We start from the raw sequence: 20,960 nt of genomic DNA, 5'->3' as shown, positions 1-20,960 counted from the left end.
AAGGTATTTCCAGTCACCCGGCTTCTTTCAAAATTAATTAGAAGGTCAATACTTAGTCACCCCTTAATTAGTCAATACTAATTATAATGTAAGAAATATCACAACAAAGCTGGAGTCCTAAGATCCATCCTCTGCTGAGTCGTTAAAATAACTTTCAGGACTCTCTCTGGCTGAGGGTTTGGTGCTGAATGTTTCTTGAGACTGTCTCAGATGGGCTTGCAAATCTCATTAAAATGCTGTAACCAGAATGAAATGTGGTTTGGAGTGATTTCCTTGTCCCTGATGGAAATCACCCGTTCCCAGGATATTGCTATCTCATTTTTGCCAGGGACAATATATCCCTAAGGCTCACAGAGCACTTGGGAGTGAGGGAAATGTTTGGCCTTTGAAATAGACAAGGTTGTGTCAAGAGTCAGTTATTTTAAAAGAAAAAAAAAAACCCTGGAGTGAGAATCTTTGCAAGTTTAAAAACTTTCCCCTTTTCAAGTGATACAAGCTGAGCAGTGGGCTCTGCTTGGCTGTACATTCAGCATCTTATCCATGAGCAAAGTATAAATATTTCCAGAAAACCCATTTCTATATTTATTTTCAGAGTGATGTCACTTCCTTTCTTTGTACGGCTGGTAAGAGAAGATTTTTTTTATTGCCGAAGGACTTGAGTCCAAAGCGAACTTTATTTTTGGAGAATACAGGGACACAGCCAGTGTGCTAGTTCTGTAACTGCAGTGGTTTCCACTGTAAATGAAACAATGGAAGTTACCTTCCAGTTCCCCACTTGAATTCCCTGTATTTTTTTGGTCTCGTACAGGCTAAAGAGCACATTTTTTGCTGGGTGTCTCATGTGAAAATATTGACAGTCAATTACCAGGCAGACTCCAGTAGCAATTACAGTAAACTGTGCTGCTCCATCCAAGAACATTAATGTTTTTAACAATTGTCTTTCCAAAAATAGCTCAACTTTACAAAGATCAAAAATGAACAAACATCTATTTCTCTGATGTCTCTGAAGTATTTTCTTAAAAAAAAATCCAGGATTTAAATGTATTCTTCACCACACAAGTAGAATATAATTAATGCAGTAAGTTTATCTGAACCTTTGATTGTGCTTTTATTGGTATCAAAATATGTTTTATCACATTTTTATAGAAATGTGTTACATTATATACCCTTTTGTTTACCCTGCACCACTTTACCCCCTGAGAAGAGGCTCTTAGGAGGCAAGGTGTTCAGCAGCATCCTCCCCATGTTTCAGCTTAAGGGTGTGCTTCCCTCAAGGACCAGAATGCTGCTTCGTTTATAAATATCTTCTCAGGCTCTTTCTGTTCAAAAGGCCAGTGCTGCTGGGGCTCAATCACTGGTGGATAGGCAACCTTTCCTGTCTGACTATGGTAAACAATCATCAGGTTTTACCTTCTCCTGCAGGAGTACGAACACACTCGCTGCATGACAGACCTGTATGTTCAGGAAATGTATGTATGTTCAAGAAAGAAGGGATCTGTCATTGCTTTTGTATCTACAGAGCATAATTAGCTGTGTTTCCCAACCTGGCTGCCGCATTATCAGTGTTCCTGAGAAGCATTTTATTCAAAAAAAGAAAAAAAAATATGTTTCTTCTGTTATTTGCGTGTAATGCTTGACATGGATGTTACAGCCATGGTATTCAGAACAGGGCCTCTTCTCTAGCCCAGAGAACTGTCTGATGTTTTAAGGAAGCCAAGCAGTTCCTCAAAGTCACACATGCCTCCAGTGTCTCAGTCTAGATTAAAGTCAGGGTGCTCTTAGTCCTTCCTGCTCCCCACTTAACCACGTGGCCTCTACCACTGCTGCTAATATGTGTCTGAATTACATGGGCTGGGAAAACTGCTCCAGACAAGAAAGAAAACAGCATATCACACCTCCATAGCCTTGGGACACACGGCAGGGCAGGGCAGGCTTAGCAGCTGGTTACACGTAATGCATCTTTTCACCAGGAAAGGTCAATTTAATGTGAGATCCCTATCAAAAATGCTAGTTCAGTGCCCTAGAATTCTGGTCTGAACACCTAAAGAAGTAGCTAATGTAGTACTAGCTAGCTAGTAGCTAGATCCCCTGTCTTTAATATTTTTGAGTGTTTGGGATTTGATTTCCTGGAGGTTAAGATAAGACTATCTTGGCTCCAATACAGGTTTTTTCAGAACCTGAGTTGATATGGGAATTTTATGTTGTGCTTTCCCTATTTCGTGTATTGTTAAATTATACCTTCTGAGGTACTCTCATCATTAGTGTCATTTAGTCTCAAAGTTTTATGAATGTTATTTTGAAACACTTCATATATTTTTCAGACATATAATGGTAACTACAATTATTAAAAAAGACATCCCCATGTAAACCTGGCAACTTCTTAGAAATCCTGGAGTTCCTTACAAAAGCAATAAGGCAATGAAAATAACATCTGGGCTTTTAAATTGTGAGCCAATTTAAAAATCAGCATTTTAGTTTGCCATTTAAAAGTAAGTGTTTTCATTGAGTCTGATGTCTAAAGGAAAATAATTCCACTGATACAGCACTTTTAGAGCACCAAGGGCAGAATTACCCAGTTTTTGGTAAGCCTTTGGAACAGCTAGCAAAAGCAGTGTCACAAGAAAAAAGAAGTAATCACTTTCATAATATAGAGAGTGCTAAGATCATGTACTAGTAGTACCCTGGATGTTAATTACAGAATCTTGAAGTCTATTCAGTGTTATATAAAGAATCAATTCAATGACCTGAGAACAGATAAAATATGAAAGGCTTCTTAGTCTGCCTTTGTACCCTGATGGAGGCACTTTCAATCAGTGGAAACCAGTACATTCATTTACTTATTAGAAAGTTATTCAGAAAGAGAACTACACTGTGAACTGTCTGTAGAACAAACTAATCTGATGTCTTTCTAGGAGAGGTGACCATCTAATGTATGAAATGTACGCTATAAAAGAAAAATTTAGCTGATGTGTAGATACGTGCTGGTGCTGAATGACTACTAAAAGATAGTAAGGATCAAAAATTTCACCACAACCTTTTCTTTCTGATAGAACCTGTGTTATGTCAGTTTGGGGAAAGGAAAAGGGGTATATGGAGAACAGTGAGGAGCCTAAAACTGCAGTATTCTCATTATGGAGAACAGCTAAAATACCCAACAATAAGAAACAAGCCAAAAGAACACAACAAATTTATTAAGAATTCCACTGAACTTTCGGAAATCATTAAAGCATTGAAACTATCAGTGATATTATCCTAATCTGCTGTTCACACAGCATCGTCTCAGTCTTGACAGTTATTTTATGACTTTAAGCAGATACGCTTTGTAACAAGGTTTAATGTAAACTTTTGTTCTAAGAACCCAGCCAAGAATCTTAATTTAGCTTTAGCTGCAAAGTTGCTAGATTGTCTTGTTCTGTGGAACAGTCCAAACAAAGTTTAGATAAGCACTTAATTGTAGAAGTCAGATATAATTAAGGGGTTTCTTCCATTCAGCTTCCATATGCATCCAATTGAGCCCCATACTAAGCTACCGTATTCATCCAGTTTGACTATGAATTAGAGAAACCTTTAGGATGCCTATTGGATATTCATTTTAGAATGTGGTCTAGATCTCCTCTTATCTCCTGTCTCACTCATTATTCTCAGCCATTTTCCTGAAGAAAACAAAAACATGAAGGAGATGGTGCTAACAAGCAGACAGAGCAGCAGGGTGGTAGCTGTGGGTTTTGTACCTGACTTGATGGCCGAGCACCATTTAACCTTTCCGTGGTGCCATTTCTGTGTGAAATTTCAATAACTGACTTCTTCAGTTAATTGTGCTTTGTGATCTACATGTAGAATATCCTAGGAAGACAGACATTGTTATTTATTATTAAGGATGTCTGTTCAGAAATTAAATATTTTCATTTTAAAAGTAAGGGTTTTTTTGTTGTACAAATATGTTTTCTAATCCCTTTTTTGATGTTTTCGCTTGATCTCCAAGTGTCTGTTTTCAATTTTGCTTTAACTGATTAAAAACAAGTTATAAAGCTAAACCAAAATAGATCAGTCCCTAACGTGGGTTGTACCTTTATAAACAAAGCAGTTCACATGCTTTGTATCTCCTGAGGTAGCAGAAAGAAGCAGAAAGAAAGAAGAGCACTAAGAAGGAGGTTAATGCTATGTAAGTCTGACAGTCTTTCATTGGTAGACCAATGAAAAAATGTGAAAAAATAAGTCTGTGGACACAGTAAGACATGAAGAAGTTTTATAGTTAGAAATATAATTTTCTTCATATTTTTCTATAAGTGATAAAGGGGAAATATAATCCTTAGGACTAACCTACTTAAAGGGCAAAGTATGCAAAGCACCAACAATAGAAATGGTGTCCAAAAAAAAAAAAAGTAAAAAAAGAAAGAGATGTGATAAAAGATAGTAAAAAGATAGGAAACTTAAAGAGCATGCATAGAGCATGTATATAAGCATGTATAGAATAGAATCGTAGAATATCCTGAGTTGGAAGGGATCCACAAGGGGTCATCAAGTCCATCTCCTGATTATATGTCTATGTTTGAGAAAAAGGCAGATAAAAAAGCAATGAAACAGAAACAAAAAGAGTATGATTAGGAAAAACAGCTCTAAATGGCTAAAATAGAATGAGTTCTGAAGGTTTAAGTATTTTGTTTGCTGTTTTCTGATATAAATTGAGTAAACCAGTTCAAAAATTTTTTCTTTAAGGGTAAGATGTTTTCACAAAAACCCTTTTTTCTCTTTTTTTTTTCTTCCCAATCTAGTATTTCTTAACTGTTTAGCTTGTGTATATTCAGAGTAAATACATGCAATTTCTCAGCCTTGAAAGTCTACATTTTAATAGGAATTTTTTGAGATACATAGGGTTAATGAATGTTGGGTTTTTTTTGTAAGGAATCATGAAAGGATGGAGCTGATGCAAAGTCATGCTGTAATTGGATAAGAGTTATATTTATTCTTGAATGGAAAAGTACTGCTAGCATTTTCTAAACAAATTATTGCTCAGCAAACTACTGGGAAATATTTGTGGGAATCTATCTTTGAGGCAACATTTACCAAGAACTCCCTGGAAACTTCCCAGTTGATTACTGGCAGTCAGGGTGAGCTTTACAGCACTTTTTCTGGTCGGTGGGCCCTGCTGTGTACCTGCTGGGTGCAGTGAATGGACATTGCTGAAGTTAGGTCAGTAACAATCTTTTGCTTGCTTGAGATTTTCACATGGAATTAGCAAATAGTTGGCAGAGCCTTTTATGTATCACACAGACCACATCTCAAACCACATTTCATATACAAATTTCTCAACTTTTCATCATGCCCATACACACAGTTTCTGCAATATGTTTTTGAATTGTTTCTTCTGTCGTCAGGAGGGGCTGTTTGACTCAGATTTCAAAAAGGGGGTGAGATTTTCATTTTTAAATGCTTGGCATCTTTCAAAATAAAAGGTTCTGTATTGTAAGAAGTTATAATATAACTAGGACATTATATGTAAACATAAATTATAGTACTATATTGACATGTATAGCTGTATTGGGTATAATCACACTGTCCACATTTGAAGCAAAAATAAATAAATAAATAATATAACCATGGGTGATGCTGTCAGTGGGATGGATGTGTCTGTGTGCACATAGCCATAAACATAATTTTCTTTTATCGAGAAGAAAATGTGTACAGCTTTTAGCCACAAAGATTTCAATATGCATTTGGTAAAGTTAACTCGGGTTAACTGTGAGCTACATGAGTTTCTGTCCTGCATGGTGTCACAACAGCTCTGTGGTAGAGAGAGCTGTCCTCGCAGCCTTGCCTGTGAGGGCAGCTGGCATCCAGGGCGGCCGGGCCTCCCTGGGGCCTACCCAGGGCCTCCCCTGGGCCTGCCCTAGGCCTGCCCTGGGCCTGCCCAGCTGGGCGGCCTGCCCAGTTCCCACTGAACTGGCGGGCACAGAGCTCTGAACGTAACAGAAGAGCAAGGACTGGGACTGGGATTTTTCATCTCATAATTTGGTTGCTGCCTTTGGCTCAGTATTAATTACAGAGACACAGTTTCCTACATCTTTGGTTGTGCCACCAAATGACCTAACACTGGCATCTTTAGCCTTAAAACAACAGGTATCTCAGGAACAAGCACTCGCTACCTATATTCTAGTCCTGATCCCCAAACCATGGTCTTCCTGCGTTTGAATGATCCAAGAGCTACTCAGGTCCAACTGCAGGCTCAGTGGCTAAGTATTTACTTCATCTGCTAAAGAAAACATTGATGATTCTCTGAGGAAAGTGGAGAAATAGCAAATATGTATACTGTCTTTATAACAGACTGAAAAGTGTTAAGTAATTCAGGTTAACATTAGTGTTTTTAATTCAAAAGACCCTTTAAAGCAATTGAAATTGCTATTTTAATTATTACATGTATATATAACATTCCTTAATGCTGCACTTGCAACATAAAAAATCCAGCTGAACAGTACAACATGTGTAGTACTTTGGGGGTCATGCATGCTTTGATTCCATACTTTCTTGATGATTGTGTGTAAGTTTGTTATGAATTATTATTTGACTGACAGGACTTACAATGATCTAGATGCTTTCTCAACACTGAAAAGCTTACATACCTTGTAATTACCTTTAATGTATTCCATTTTTTTGTGTGCATTTGTAACTATGACATCTGGTTCTTTGCCAGACATTTTGGGTGGCTTGCTATACACTTAATTCTCGAAGTGCTGAGTGATACGGTCATGGAAAATACCTCTTCTTTGCCCATTAAAAAAAAAAAAGGCAATCATATCAGAGATGTTAAAATTTATGCTAAGTCTATTCAGCGAAACATAAATAGTCATCACTTGGAGAACTTGCTGTGCAAGGCACGATCCTGCAATATGCTAGGCTCTTGCAAGATACTCTCAGCACCCTTAGTGTTTAGTGAGTTGCCTGATGCTCAGCACCTTGTAGGATCTGACCTCAGAGAAAGAGCATGAAAGGACCCAAAGCAAACTGGCAAACATTCAGCTGTTCCTTGTACTTTTCTTCTCTCTCAAAAGTAACAGTTCAAACAAAGGATTAATTTAGAAAGAAAAAATAATTAAAATTGAAAGAAAAGGAGGAAGGAGGATGTATGAAAAACAATGTTAATAACAGTATTTGAAGAGGGAAAGAAATTAGAGAGATGAAAAACCTGATTTTTCTTTTAAATAACATTAGTAAAGTTGTAGATGTTGTTTAATAATGTCCTTGAATATTTTGCAAGTGGCACAACCACTTCATGAGATGCCAATTGCTGAAATACAGAGTTGTGATTTAAAGTGACAATGTCACCTTAGTTTTAGTCCGAGTGATGGATTTTGTTTTGAAATGGGTTATACCAAACCTAACATGGAGAGATGTGTTTGCATTTGTTTTAATTTCAATTAAAATTACTCTGGTTAAAAACACCACTCCCACAACTTTCTATTTTAATTTTTTATCTTCTAATGTGAATTCAAGTGGGCTGTACAAGATCCCAGCTTCTCAGGAATAGAGCTAATGCATCCAGACAGCCAAGACAGACACCAAAAATCCCAACCTGAATAGATCAGCTTTGAACATTTCTTTCTTTTTTAACTGATTTTTTAAAATATGGAGGAAGCCTATCCCTAATAGCTTGTGCCTGGTTTATGTGAAAAGCTAATATGAAATCCTGTGATACTGATATCACTTTCTTTTCTTTTTTTTTTTTATTATTATTATGATAAAGTGTAAAAATGGCAAGGCGGTAGAATAGGAAGCCCTAAGTCTTTATTTCATTGTTTTTTAAGTAGCAGATTGCATAGTAAATCAACTTAATTTATGTACCTTGTTTATTGTTAAATTCTCCAGATTCATTAAAGCCCTGGAACTGCAGTTGAATAGCAGAAAATGACCTCTTTTCCTGGCTGTTTAATCCATTTTCAAGCTGCATACACCTCTTTGAATATGTGTTAAAGTAGTAGCCTCATTTGACAAGGAGATTTCATAAAGCTTTGAAGTGTATCATTAAAAGGGACACTGTCAATTTGGATTTTTTCAAGATGACCAATTTAAAAAAGACAATCTTTTTGAATGTTGGAGGGTTTTTTTAATTCCTATAAAATGTCCACTTTTTTTTTCTTTTCCTTTTTTTTTTTTTTCTTCCCTCTGTGCATGTTTAGAACCATCGTTTGGAAGACCAGGGAACATTACTATCATAGTCACAATAATTAATCCTGAACACTTTCATATTCCCCTGCATACATCTTTTTCTCTAACAGGAGCTCAGCCCAGTGCATACAGCCTGCCTGAGGCCTGTGAATCCTCTTGGCGTTATTTTAAAACTTTGAAACAGGACTTCACTAGAACAGGGCTTTGTCCTGGTCTGGAGCACCGTGCTTATTTTCATTCGTTGCCTGCTGCCTCCTGTCTGGCGAGGTTTTTTAGGTCTGATCTTTCCAGCATGTCTTTCCAGCAGACCCCTGCCTGCAGAGCCTGCAGTGCCAACCACCCTTTCTGTCATGGGTCCTTGACAGACAAGCTCTGCCAGATGTCGCTGCCATGATTTCGGATATTCATGCTTACAGCTGTCCATCTTACAGTTCTGCTGGAAATTACTGTCAACCTACAGAGACAAGAGAGAGAAGCATGTGCCTGTATGTTAACCACCTCCATCACATCGCCTGCTAATTGAGAGTCTTTGCCCTAATCTCCTAGACTGGCATTGGGATTGCGATCTTCCAGTGGAGGGGCAGGACAGACAGCTGGGAAGCAGTAACATCTGAAATTGTGGCAGCTTTGTACTTCTGTGTATGTCAGAGCACAAACTACCTGTGCTACGTAAACAGGGGAAAAATCGAGTGAAAAAAGGTCTTTCATCTTTTTCAGCTACACTGCACGACAAGTTTCTAGATGAGAAAGTGGTATTCAAGTTCCCAGTGTCCTTTTAAAATATATATATTTTTCTCGGTAAAGTTGTTGCACTGAGAATATTTTATCCAAGTGATTAAAGTTACTTTTTACTCTTACAGGTTGGGTGCAGAATATTTAAATATAAGAGAGAGAAGGAACCCTAGATGTGTTAATACCTGACAGTTTATGGGAATGTGTTTCAGATTACAAGCAAAGCATGTGCATGCACACATGAATACAGCTGTGGTTTCTCTTCAGCATTATGTAATGTTCTTTCATAAAAGAAAGGAGCAAAGGCTCCTGCTATTCTGTTCAAAGGAAGGGCGTTTATATATTTTATATGGCACTCTTTATACTGCTGTGTTATGGTATGTAATATATTGGAAGTTCTCAGTCTGCAATAGACCCCCAAAGGGTAGACGTGTAGGTCTAGGAGATGAAAAAAAAATCAAAGACATGATCTCTTGACAGAATTATATAACCTTCTCACACTGCCTCTGAACCTCATTGAATCCTCGAAGTGACAGAAAGCTGGCAAGCTAAGTAGAAGCAGCTGCTTGTGATGGCATGCCTAAGATATATGAATCTATTCAGTGTGATCAATGGCTGAATGCTCAACAGCCCAAGTCGTTGATCATCACGATGACCCCAGTTCCTGCTAAGTCCATCAGGTTGCTGTGAAGGCTTAAAGAAGGAGGGAGTGGAAGGCAGAAAGCAGGACATAAGCAGCAAAGGGAGGAGAAAGACGGAGGCGCAAGCCCTCCTCATAAAAGCTATTCAGGAAATTGCAAAGCTCATTACTGTGTGTGCAGTACTTGATCACACTGAAGTTTTGCTTTAAGGTGTATACCTGAATAAATGCAACAAAACTTTCTTCTGAGCATAGTCTGGGATTGCCACAGAAGCCTGCCTTCTGTGGAATTTCAGTCAGGGGTGGGGGTCTACGTTCTCCATGCTCCTTTGGCAGTCTCAGACATAATACATATGTGTGCATGTGCACATGAACCTTACCTTTGATATTCTTTCCACAAATGTAATGCATTGTAATAAACAAAATATGATCCCACAGTATATGTCAAGTTTTGCCAAAGAAAGCAATAAGGATATAGTACAAGCCGAGTGTTTATTATATGAATGTGTTAAAAGGGTGCAAGTGAGTTTTGTTAAATATGTTCTACTCATCGGCAAAAATAATTAAACAATTGAATTCTTTCACAAAAGGAACTATTTTAGTGCAATTGCATCATGAAAAGTGACTTTGTGAGAATGGCAGAAGAGGTTTCGACATGTTTTAAGTCTCAGAGGATTTATCTAATTTTCTCAGTTCACTAATAAAAATATATTTTACAGCTTTTAACTGCAAAACGTGAAAAAGTCACATGAGCTGCAAAAGGCCAAGCTGGATTCCTTTTATCTTATGTATCCTGTTATTACTAAAGATGTTCCCTGGTAAACCAAAGCAGTTTTTCTGCTACCCTTCATTGAGATAGTTCAGTTTTAGTACAGAACAATTTAAATGTACTGAGGCTGCATAACTCTCATTGTTGATACAGTAAGTAATGCCAAAAGTGAATTCAGTTCACTCCATCAGAAGTGGGAATAAAAACACTTTTTTCCACTAAAGTAATCATACATGTATGTGAATATACACAAGGGGCCTGATCCAGAAGTAAAACTCTCTCCCAATAACTTGGAATCTGGATTTAGTCCAAAGAGCAGATCTGTTGAACAAAAACAGTACATTTCACATTGGCACTTCTGAGCATAGAAGTGCCCTGTAAAGGCAAATGTCTCTGAGGTTGTTGTTTAATGTAAGGTTCGATTTGTTTCACAGAGCTCTATTCTGAAAGGAAAAATAGTCTCACATATACAAATTGTTTAGTTTGACATAACAAAAAAAATTATGAATCTGAGCTATTTGCATTTAGTATGCATGATGCACTGATTATAAGGCTTGAGCTCAGAGCCAAAGTGCTCAAAGCAGAAGAGGAGATTAATTTCCGTTTTCACCAGGAGAAAGCCACTTCCCTATTTGTTATATTATTCTGATTCGTGCATTAATATTTCTTTTGTTTTCATTTTCACTGAATTTCCTTTCATTATATAGCAGTTGGACTATAAATATAGCCGTTAGTAAGATACAGTTTCCAAGTACATAAAATCAGAGGAAGAGATGCTTTTTTTTGGCCTGGTGCAAATTGGGAGTACTTCCAGTAGTACCATTGGGATTACAGCATTGTAAAAATGAGATAAAATTACATTCTTAATCTTCCTTCCTACCATACCTTCATATCCCCATCTCCAGGTCCAAATATTCTTTGTTTTTTTATTGCCTCTAAGTCAACAAAGATGCACTGTGGTAGTGATAACAGTTGGGTAACACTGTCATGAAAATAACTGAATTATCTGGTTAAATTGCAGTTCCTTATTTCATTATGTGACTGGGATATCGAGCCATCTCATTTTTCGTTCTCAGTGTAAAACACATAATGATTTACACAGCAAATTCTTTCACTATGACATACATTGTGTTGAGGTTTGAGTGAAGGGAAGTAGTAAACCTACAATTTTTATTAGCAAAGATGAATGATCTATTCAGTTTGTTCACCTTCACCTCTGATGAGTGCATCCATTTACACCTGCATAAAGTGTGATTTCCAAACACAAATTTAGTGTTTAGTTAACACATGCTATAATAATAGTAACTAATACTATTAATGTTTTTTATGATTGAGTCTTTGATATCAATATGTAGACTTTGGCCAAGCCAAATTCTGCACTTCAGTCATCTCAGATATTCTTTATGGGACTTCACAATTAAAATGTCCTCTTTGTATTTAATTTTAGAAATACTCCATCAGGAGTTTTTTAGTGAAGTTCTCAAAGTTGATCTCACGTAGCCCACCAATTAATTCTAGCTGGGTCTTTCATGTTACTAGCTGTGCTTGTCAGCAAATATACCTTCCATTATGCTTCCAGCCTAGGTAGAACTTTAACTTACTGTTTCTGGGCTCTTCTTTTATGAATTCCCATCATACCTCTCCACTCAGTCTTGAAGCTTAATGAGAAATTCCCTCCATTTTTATCTTAAAGTTTGACAAAAAGTCGTGCATGTCATCTTGCTCAAAAGTCACAACACCTTCACGAATATTTTCGAAACTGCATTTCCTGCAGCAGAACTGGGAGCAGTCAGTAGGCCCAGAGGAACTCCTAGACATGCAGGGCTGGATAAATTCCTGCTGTTTATTTTTGTCTTGCCTGGAGGCATTTTTTTAACAGTTTTTAGTTCATGTGCACTTTTACCTCCTGTTTAGTTTTAATTTGTCTAACAACATAATAATACCTTCAGGGAGTATTAGTGCTACAGTAAAAGCATACATAAATTCTGCATGTACATATATGTATATGTGTGTGTGTAACATAAAATCTGAGCAGTGCCTCCTCCCCTGTAGTAATTCCACTACTCAGCTTGCTTAAGATGAAAAAAAAAAAAAAAAAGGTTACTTGCCTAAATTAAAGAAAATGAACTCTGTATTGACAAGACTTTATACAAAGTTTCTCTAAACTTGTAAAGTTGAGACTATGAGACTGGAGAGCTGAGCAGAAGTTGCTCCAAGCAATATACGGAGCAGTGACTCTCCACCCTGGGGAGAGAGAGAAGCAAATGTGTTGAACACCTGGAAGTGGAATAAAAATAAATATATAAATAAATAAGAACTATGGAGAATTTTACTCAGTTTTAAAATTTTCCTGTCATGCCACCCTGTCTCTCTGTCATGCAAATTTCTCAGTTCTTTGGCAACCATATGAAGAATAGAGCTGCCACTAGTGCTGGGCTCCATGTCCTCTACTTAAGGCAGGACATTTAGGCTACAAAGAGTTGTCCAAGAAAATGTTCTCCCAAGAAAATGTCTAATTTGGTGGATCAGGAAGAGGCGCTGGGATGGATACCTGGAGTCCAGCAGCTCCTGGAGAGGTGCCTGCAGCAAGCAGGGTGGTGCCAGACAGTGGGAGGATGCCAGGAGCTCTCCTGGTGCCAGAGGGAAAGGGAGCCCTGCTGGGTCTCTGAAGAGAGACTTTGGAGCTTACAGAAAATGTAGTTTGTTATTCTCAGAATGAAGGAAGGGGCCAGGTTAGAACAGAGGCTAAGGAAACACCTACTTGGAGAAGGAATGAAGGAGCAAAGAAGGAGACAAACTATTACTGAAAAATAAAGTTGACCCGTGGCAAAGATTTGTAAACTGCTGATAAAATCATGGTCAGAACTGCATCCCCCCTGTACAGAACAGTATGGCATGCCTAGAGATTGCATTATATTACACTCTATTATGCCGTACAGAAAGCACACCCCACCAACAAAATTGGTTTGAAAATGTTTTACTTCTGGTTATTACAAATAAACACAACCAGGTAAATTGCTTCATAAAGTTTAGAGTACTTTAACAAGTCAGCTTTTTTGTATATATAACTTTTTTATACTCTTCTGGGTAGTTCTTTCATACAGTTCTAGACAAAACTAAAAAACAAAAAAAAAGGCAGGAAAATATGATGCAGAACTGGAATATATAACAGGAAATTTACATGAATAATCCCAAATGTACAAGCCTTAAACTCGTATTAAACTTTTATCTTGTAAATGCATAAAATTAACTAATTAAACAGGAATGTGCAGAGAGGAACAAATAATAACTGCCCTTTCCCACATTTTCAGATCATTTCTGTTCTGTGCATCTTTCTTCATACAGTCTTTGAACCTATGTCAAATGTTTCCTCTCTTCTGTACTGCAGTAAAATCACACACCGTCCAAAAAGCATCTCCTAATGACCAGGCACTGTTCTGTGGGGGTTTTGCAATATCTTTTACAAAAGTCCCCAGTTTATAAACTTTTCAAACAAGGAATATATTGTTTGGCGTAGATTCCCAGTTGTATATGGCATAGATAATTACAGCACTATAAAATTATTATTATTATAAAGACTATGCACCAGATTCCCAGCTGGTAGAAATCAGCATAGCTCTTCCCATGTTACATGAATCAACTTTTAAATGAATTCTCTGAGTGGAACAAGTCACAACAAATATTTTGTGATCTTTAGCTATGCATGGATATTGGATTTTTTAAGTATAAGCTTTTTTTATTATTTATTTGAATTTTAGTACAGAATTGCAAACTCTGAACTTTAAATGATCTTTGCATTCTCTATGGCACAAATATAATTTGGGAACATTATTAAAACTTATGTAGTTGCATATAAAGCTTATATTATATATACAATTCTACAAGAAAATACCTATTTTAAACTCCTGGGACCAGCTGTACAAAAATAAATAGTTTTTATTTATATGATCAGACCCATTGATTTCAAAGGGGTTGTGTGTACATCTTCAAATGTACTGATGTGAAAAAGCATTGTAGATTCTGTAATTTCTAGTTTCTTGTTCAGAACACTAAAAATATAGCAGCTTCACTGATGGATTAGGAAACAATGCTATCATATGAGGTCCCAGAGAAGGGCCACAAAGAAGATCTGAAGCTGGAGCACCTCTTCCACAAAGACAGGCTGAGGGAGTTGGGGTAGTTCAGCTTACAGAAGAGAAAGCTCTGGGGAGACCTTATAGCAGCCTACCAGTACCTAAACAGGGCCTACGGGAAAGCTGGGAAGGACTTTATCAGGGAGTGTAGTGATAAGACAAGGAGTAAGGGCTTTAACCTAAAAAAAAAAAAAAAAAAAAAAAAAAAGTGTTTAGGTTAGATACAAGGAAGAAATTCTTCATTCAGAGGGTGGTGAGGCTCTGGAACAGGTTGCCCGTAGAATCTGTGGATGCCCCATTCCTGGAGGTGTTCAAGGCCAGGCTGGTTGGGGCTTTGGGCAGCCTGGCCAGGTGGGAGGTGACCCTGCCATGGCAGGGGGTTGGAATTAGAGGATATTTAAGGTCCCTTCCAACCCAAACAATTCTGTGATTCCATGATTCTATGACATGGGACGACAAATGTTAGGCTTCAGCAACCCTGTTGGAAAAGTCTCCCAAGATCCTCAGAAGACTTCCCACATACTATTGGCTTTTGTGTTATATATGATCAGATCCCTCATCATGTATAAAAAGTATACTGGGTACTTTTTTTTTTTTTTTTTTGCTATATGTTCTTTTAGTATCTTGAGCTATGAAACCTCTAGAAAAGCTGCTATGGCTCACCAGGAGATACGCTGTAGAGTGATTTTATATTGCATGGTCAGGGAGACTGGTCAGACTTTGTAATGATGACAAGATGTACAGTGGCTCTGATTCTGACTGACTCCATTATACCTCTCTGGGACAGCAGCAGCCCAAGTCAATACTGTATCTACCTAGCAGTAATCCAAGACCTTACTTGAAAATGAGCTGTGAGAGTTTATTACTTGCGAACAGAGAAAAAGCTATGAAAAATGCAAGTAGAAACAAAAAGCAGTGTAGCATATTTATTCTGATGTAAAAAAGCAAAATCAACTAATTGACTTTTTAAAGACAATCTTCAAAATATGCAGAATTATGTTTTAATGCTCTATGTCTATCATTCTTTCCTGTAGGTCTGACTGCAATCCAATCTAATTCAATCCATCTAATGCATTTCTAATGTGTTTTTCATCATAGAAGCTAGGCACCATTAGGAACTTATCTCTGTTCCCACTTTACCTTGGTGGTGACATGTTTTCAAACCAGATGATATTCTGTGTCAGAAATATCAAGATTTCCCATAAGCGGAATTCAGTAACCCCCATGTACTTTTAGCTTCCTGGTTCTTCTTAGTGACTGGATTTCAATATGTAGTCCCCAGGATCTGCTCATCGCTCCTAATTACTTTTATTTTAGCCTATGTTCCTGATTTCTGGGCCAAGAAGTTTACAGAACTATGATGTACTCTGATGATGCATTTAATCAGGGCTGAGTAATCAAACAGAAAGCTTTTCAGGGCAGGGTGGAATACGGGAGGAACCATATTGTCTGCCCAATTATTGTGTTTCCTGTTCTCAGCCGACAGAGATCCTGCAGGGACCAGAAGACCTGCCTGTAGCTTGATGGGAAGTTACTGAATAAGTAGAAGCCATGTGAAAAGGGGAATGGTGGCAGAAAAACAACATAGGATCAGTGAAGTACAAAAGATTTAAAGTGTACACACTTTTCATTTCCCAAAGCCTTTATCATCAGGGTGCAAAACTCTCTAGAAATATTTCTGGGTGAGGGGCAGGGGAAACCTAACCATTAATTCCTAAGAGGTGTTATCAGATGCATCAGAGTTTGGCTGTAAATTTGACTACACTGCTGTGGTGCACAGAGAAATGAGTGAAGAAATATCTGATTAAAGTGTACATTGCTGCTGAGGCAACTGAATGTTGCCATAGCAATTGAGATGAAATGTGCAAAGAAGTGAGATAATTAAATCTAACCCCTTTAGTAGTTTTGATAGTCAATGCACTGCCAATAGGAAAAGTTATCTACAGTGTTAAAGATAAAACATATTCCTCGTAGAAATACTCCTTGCTGGTATTTTGTTGATCTCTTTCTAAATACATTGCTTCAGGTAGCTAATTTGAATGTTCTCTTTAATAATCAAATACAGTTTTGACCTTGGTCTGTAACAGCCTAGAACTTTTCCTGACTTCTTGTATCATGGGAACTGGCTACACAAAGTATCCAGAATGTTTTTAGCCCCCCCTTTTCTGCATGTAGTACAGTAAAGCCAGGGCTGTCATGTCAAAGCTTACAGTTCAATAATATCTAGAACGTGCTGCCCTCTTCAGGAGCTAGCGATTAAAAATATGCAATTTTGTTTATTGATTCCAAAACTGTAGTGAGCAAGCAGGAACTACAGAACTAAGTTGTGGTTTTTTTGTTGTTGTTGGTTTTTTTTTTTTGACATTTCTAATGCTACTGCCAGAGACACTGAAAGTAGTTGCAACATTAATAGACAAATTGGGTTTAGAAAAAGCAAATAAAAAACTAGTTAGCATTTCTCAAACCAGATTTGAGAATTGGGTGGTCATACTCACATCTACTCAGGTTATTTATTTGAGCCAGTGAAAGCAAAAGCTAGGAGAAGCCTTGACTCACTTCTTCTAAAATAATAATTCTCTTCTATACACAAGCAAATAACCTGTTATTAAAAATGATTTATGTCCAAAAAGAACTCATACATTAGCTGTCATACTAAACTTATTTTACTTTCAGCTGCTTTGCTTCTCTGAATCCATGTAAGGATTTAAGCCGCGATTTAGCAGAACATTACAGCGTATGCTTAACTTTAGACAAAAACATTGCTGCAAAGACTGCAGGGAAGTATTTGTGCGAAAGCACCAAACAACTTAAACATCGGTCTGGAGGCTTCCGTACTTGGCTGATAGGTAGGGGATAGGACCACAGTTTTCAGTTCGTGTCTTACAATGCTGTAACTCATGTTGTGGAATCTTAATAATTAAAGATTAGATCTAGAGGCAAAATCCAGCCTTCCATGAATATAATTTCTTTTGAAGTCAGGGGGAACTTTTGTTCATTTATGAAATGGTGACATTTTATTGGTTTACAAATAGCTTTGACAAAAATAATTATGGCTCGGTGGCAGGGGGACTCGCAAGCTGTGCAGAGGAAAGGCAAGTATTACTTTGCTGAGATGAATGGATTTTTTTATGTAACAGCCCTGAACAGGCAGTGGATTAATGATTACCTCACCCAAACAGGGCACCTGCGAGCAGGGAGGGCTGAGGAGCAGGGATGGCTGGGGAGGCCGCAGACCCAGTGCTCTGCGGGAACTTGGCTCCACTGAGAGGCATCACCAAAGGGCTTGTTTTAAACTTACGTGCAATGCTCTTCCTTTGGCTGAGGGAGATCCTATTTTCCTGAGCTTCATAAATGAAGTAAGGGAGATATTCTGTGCTAAGTCTCACACAAAACATAGTAAAGAAGCTGTAGCCCGCAAAGAACGGAGCAAAAGTGGCTTTAAGGCTTCTCCGTGGATGCTGGGATTCAAGGCTGGATACAGGCCAATGAATCTCCGCGTAAATTAGAGCAGCCTGGGGGGGACTCTTCTAATTTACATTAGCTTTATCCAGGCTCCCTGTTTCTTGTGCTGTGCTGCAACCTAGATTGGGCCTGAATTTCTGCAGTGCTGAGCACTGTGGAAACTCCCTTTTTGCCCAAGGTAAACTCCTTGAACGGAAGTAACTCCTGTCCCGGGGAATTCTTCTCTAGCTGGACACTCCCTTACCAGTAAATAGCGATATTTCATCCAGCACTGTATGCGGTCATGCTGAGAGCCTAGAATCAATCTGTCATTTAGCTCAGTTTGTTGTTTCTGTCTTTAAAGCTAATAGCCCTACCTAGATGACAACATTTTTTTCTTCAAAGTGGTTTATGACTCTGTCTGTTGGTTATACTAACATTTTCTAAACATAGTTTTAAATTGAATTCCTTAATTCTCCCCCTTGCATGTTTACTTTAGGAATTAATTTTCTCAAAGAATAAAAATAGTTAAGAATTATGAAACAGTTTTAAAAGTTTTCCTTCCTTTGATAAAAAAAAAAAAAAAATCCTTATTTTACCTCTGAAAAGCCTGCACAAGGCAGATTCTGTACCTAGCCCTGGCTGTTTCAGTGGGAGTAATGTTGAGAGATGATGGCAAAATTTACCCTATTGTCCTGAAAACTTTTTATTCTTGAACTGTACAATTGGCACATATAGCATAAGATGTTTTAGAAAAGTCAAAATCCTTTCCACGTAGCTACTGAGGGAAAGTGATCACTCTCTGCTCAGCCTTTAGTTTAAGGAGCTGGTGGCAGTGATTCATTTCTTTCTAAAGAAAGCAGAATAGCTACTATGTCAGGTGTAAGACAGACTGAAAGCGACAATAGAGTGGAAGGAAGAAAAGAGAGTTAACTGGTATCCTTTCTTTCATTTCCAAGCCACAATTAAAGCATGCTGAAGAGGTGTGTGGTGGACTTCGTACTCCAGCCTAATCATTACAAACTTACAGCCCAGAACTTATATTTTCCTAAAGCAAAATGTAAAGATTGATTAATTAGTTTAATAATAATAAATTATTTAAAAATTAATTAAGAAGAAAATATTTAAGATATTGTTGACAATTATCTCTCTATACATATATATATAACCATTTATGCACATGCTTTGCCCTGTTTTCTCCCACTCCGTATAAGAATAACAGCCAGCCCAAAGTTTTATTTTCTAAAGTACAATCACTAGTTGGATGCCAGGATCCTATGTCTATATTTTATGAACACTGTACAGATAAATTCCAGCTGGCATGCAGTTCTAAATACAGATATGCACAATAGCCAGTACTTTTTTTCTAATCCAGTACCTGCTAAGTACATGTAATGTATATTCAAAACTACATTAAACTATTGATCTATAATTTGAACATATATATATATATATTATTTTTTTTGATGGTGATGCATTGTTTGGCAGCTAGAATCCCTGCAGATGAGAGTATAATAACTAATAACGTTTTCTTTGCTTTCTAGGGTCTTTATGGCAGAATGATTAATTCCATCTTTTCCAGAATGGTAAGCAGAAAGCTATTTCTGTTTCTGATAACAAAGAATATAAGGTAAATTATTTTAAGATTGCCAAATTGCTTAAGAAATAACTGTACTGTACAATTTCATAATTATATGGCTTGTACAACTGAAAATATTTCAATATTCAAATCCTGTAAGCTACCTAGAAAAGATTTGCAGAACATTATACTAATTCTTCAAAAGAAAATAAGTCAGGATTTAGCATCTGTCTTAAAAATGCTACTGACCTCAGAATGCTCAACTTTTAATTTTTCTGTATAATCTCTTATAATGTATGGATTCCCATACACCTAAATACATTTTTATTCCATCATTGGAGAATATAAATCCCTCTCTTCTTTAGGCTTCAAAACAGTGAGTTCCATATTATGTGTTACTATTTGAATTGTATAAGATTGATCTTTATTTATGTTTCACTAGGGCCTTGCTGTATCTGTGAATTAAAAATACATATTTTTCAGAGACATCAATTCTTCTGCATGCCATCATGTTGCTTAAAAAAAAAAAAAAAAAAAGATTGTTTCATTTGTCACTCTTTTTTTTTTGATGGCTGAAAAAGGCAATATTTATTTTACCCCTTGATCATAACATCTTTGCAATCAAATAAAAAGAAAAATTCATCATACTGTACATGTAAAGGTCATCCTAAAATAACATGTCTGAGCAAACTATACAGAATCCTATGAGTACATTGCTAAGGAGAAATGTTTTTCAGCAGGTCTTGGGCATTCACTTTACAAAAAAAAAAAAAAAAAATTCTTTCCCACTACATAAAAATGTAGTCTGAAATCAACATAAAACCATCATGAAGTGAAACTACTGTTAAAATGGAAAGAAGTATTACTCAAAAATATCCCATCGGAGCACAAATTCTGACTTGAAATGTGTCTGCTTCTTACCGTTACATTTGAAAGATCTTCCATCTAATCCCAAAAGAAACTCAAGACCCTTTAAAAAAACAGATTATTCATAAACCTTAATGCATAAAAGCATAAAACAATGATAGATTTAAAATATTTTTATTTTAAATATGATTTAGGGACTTATTTTTTTGTTGTCTTTGATATAAACTGTATCAAAGTTGCCAGTCTTCAAGAAAACCAATAGCAAAACACAAGTTTTATGATGAACCTTAAGAACGATAACATGATTTCCAATGAATAAGGCAGGTTAGTTGTTCTTTGAAACTTTTTAATAGGAAAGTAAAACCTGCAGGTGAAGCTGTTTTGAAACACTTGTTTTTAACCTATAGATCTAGCCCTGTGATAGTAACAATGAGGTCTGCTTTGGCAAAGTCTGTGATGTATTTTTACCTGCCTGCTAACCGTATTTCACAAGGATCAGGCCTGAGGATACTTTTGGAGCATGTATGTGATTAAAAAGAAATAAAAGTCACATTGAACTAAGGAAAACACACACACAAACAGGCACGAGAACTGCATTTAACCTCCTTCATCCACAAACATAAAAATATTCAAGAAGAA

The 20,960-nt window shown here is 37.0% G+C and overlaps 1 protein-coding gene across 1 annotated transcript in view; it reads left to right on the top strand.

The window, feature by feature from the left end:
* ADGRL2 (adhesion G protein-coupled receptor L2) overlaps positions 1 to 20,960 on the top strand; it is a 386,104-nt gene that overhangs the window by 190,872 nt on the left and 174,272 nt on the right. The window contains exon 3 of the mRNA XM_067001837.1: positions 19,420 to 19,461. The gene's annotated coding sequence lies outside the window, so the exon portion shown is untranslated. The remainder of the gene's footprint in view (positions 1 to 19,419; positions 19,462 to 20,960) is intronic.

This window comes from Anser cygnoides, chromosome 8, assembly GCF_040182565.1.
Source record: "Anser cygnoides isolate HZ-2024a breed goose chromosome 8, Taihu_goose_T2T_genome, whole genome shotgun sequence".
Classification (NCBI taxonomy): domain Eukaryota; kingdom Metazoa; phylum Chordata; class Aves; order Anseriformes; family Anatidae; genus Anser; species Anser cygnoides.
Note: the sequence above shows the minus strand (reverse complement) of the source record. Positions and strands in the feature narration are given on the sequence as shown.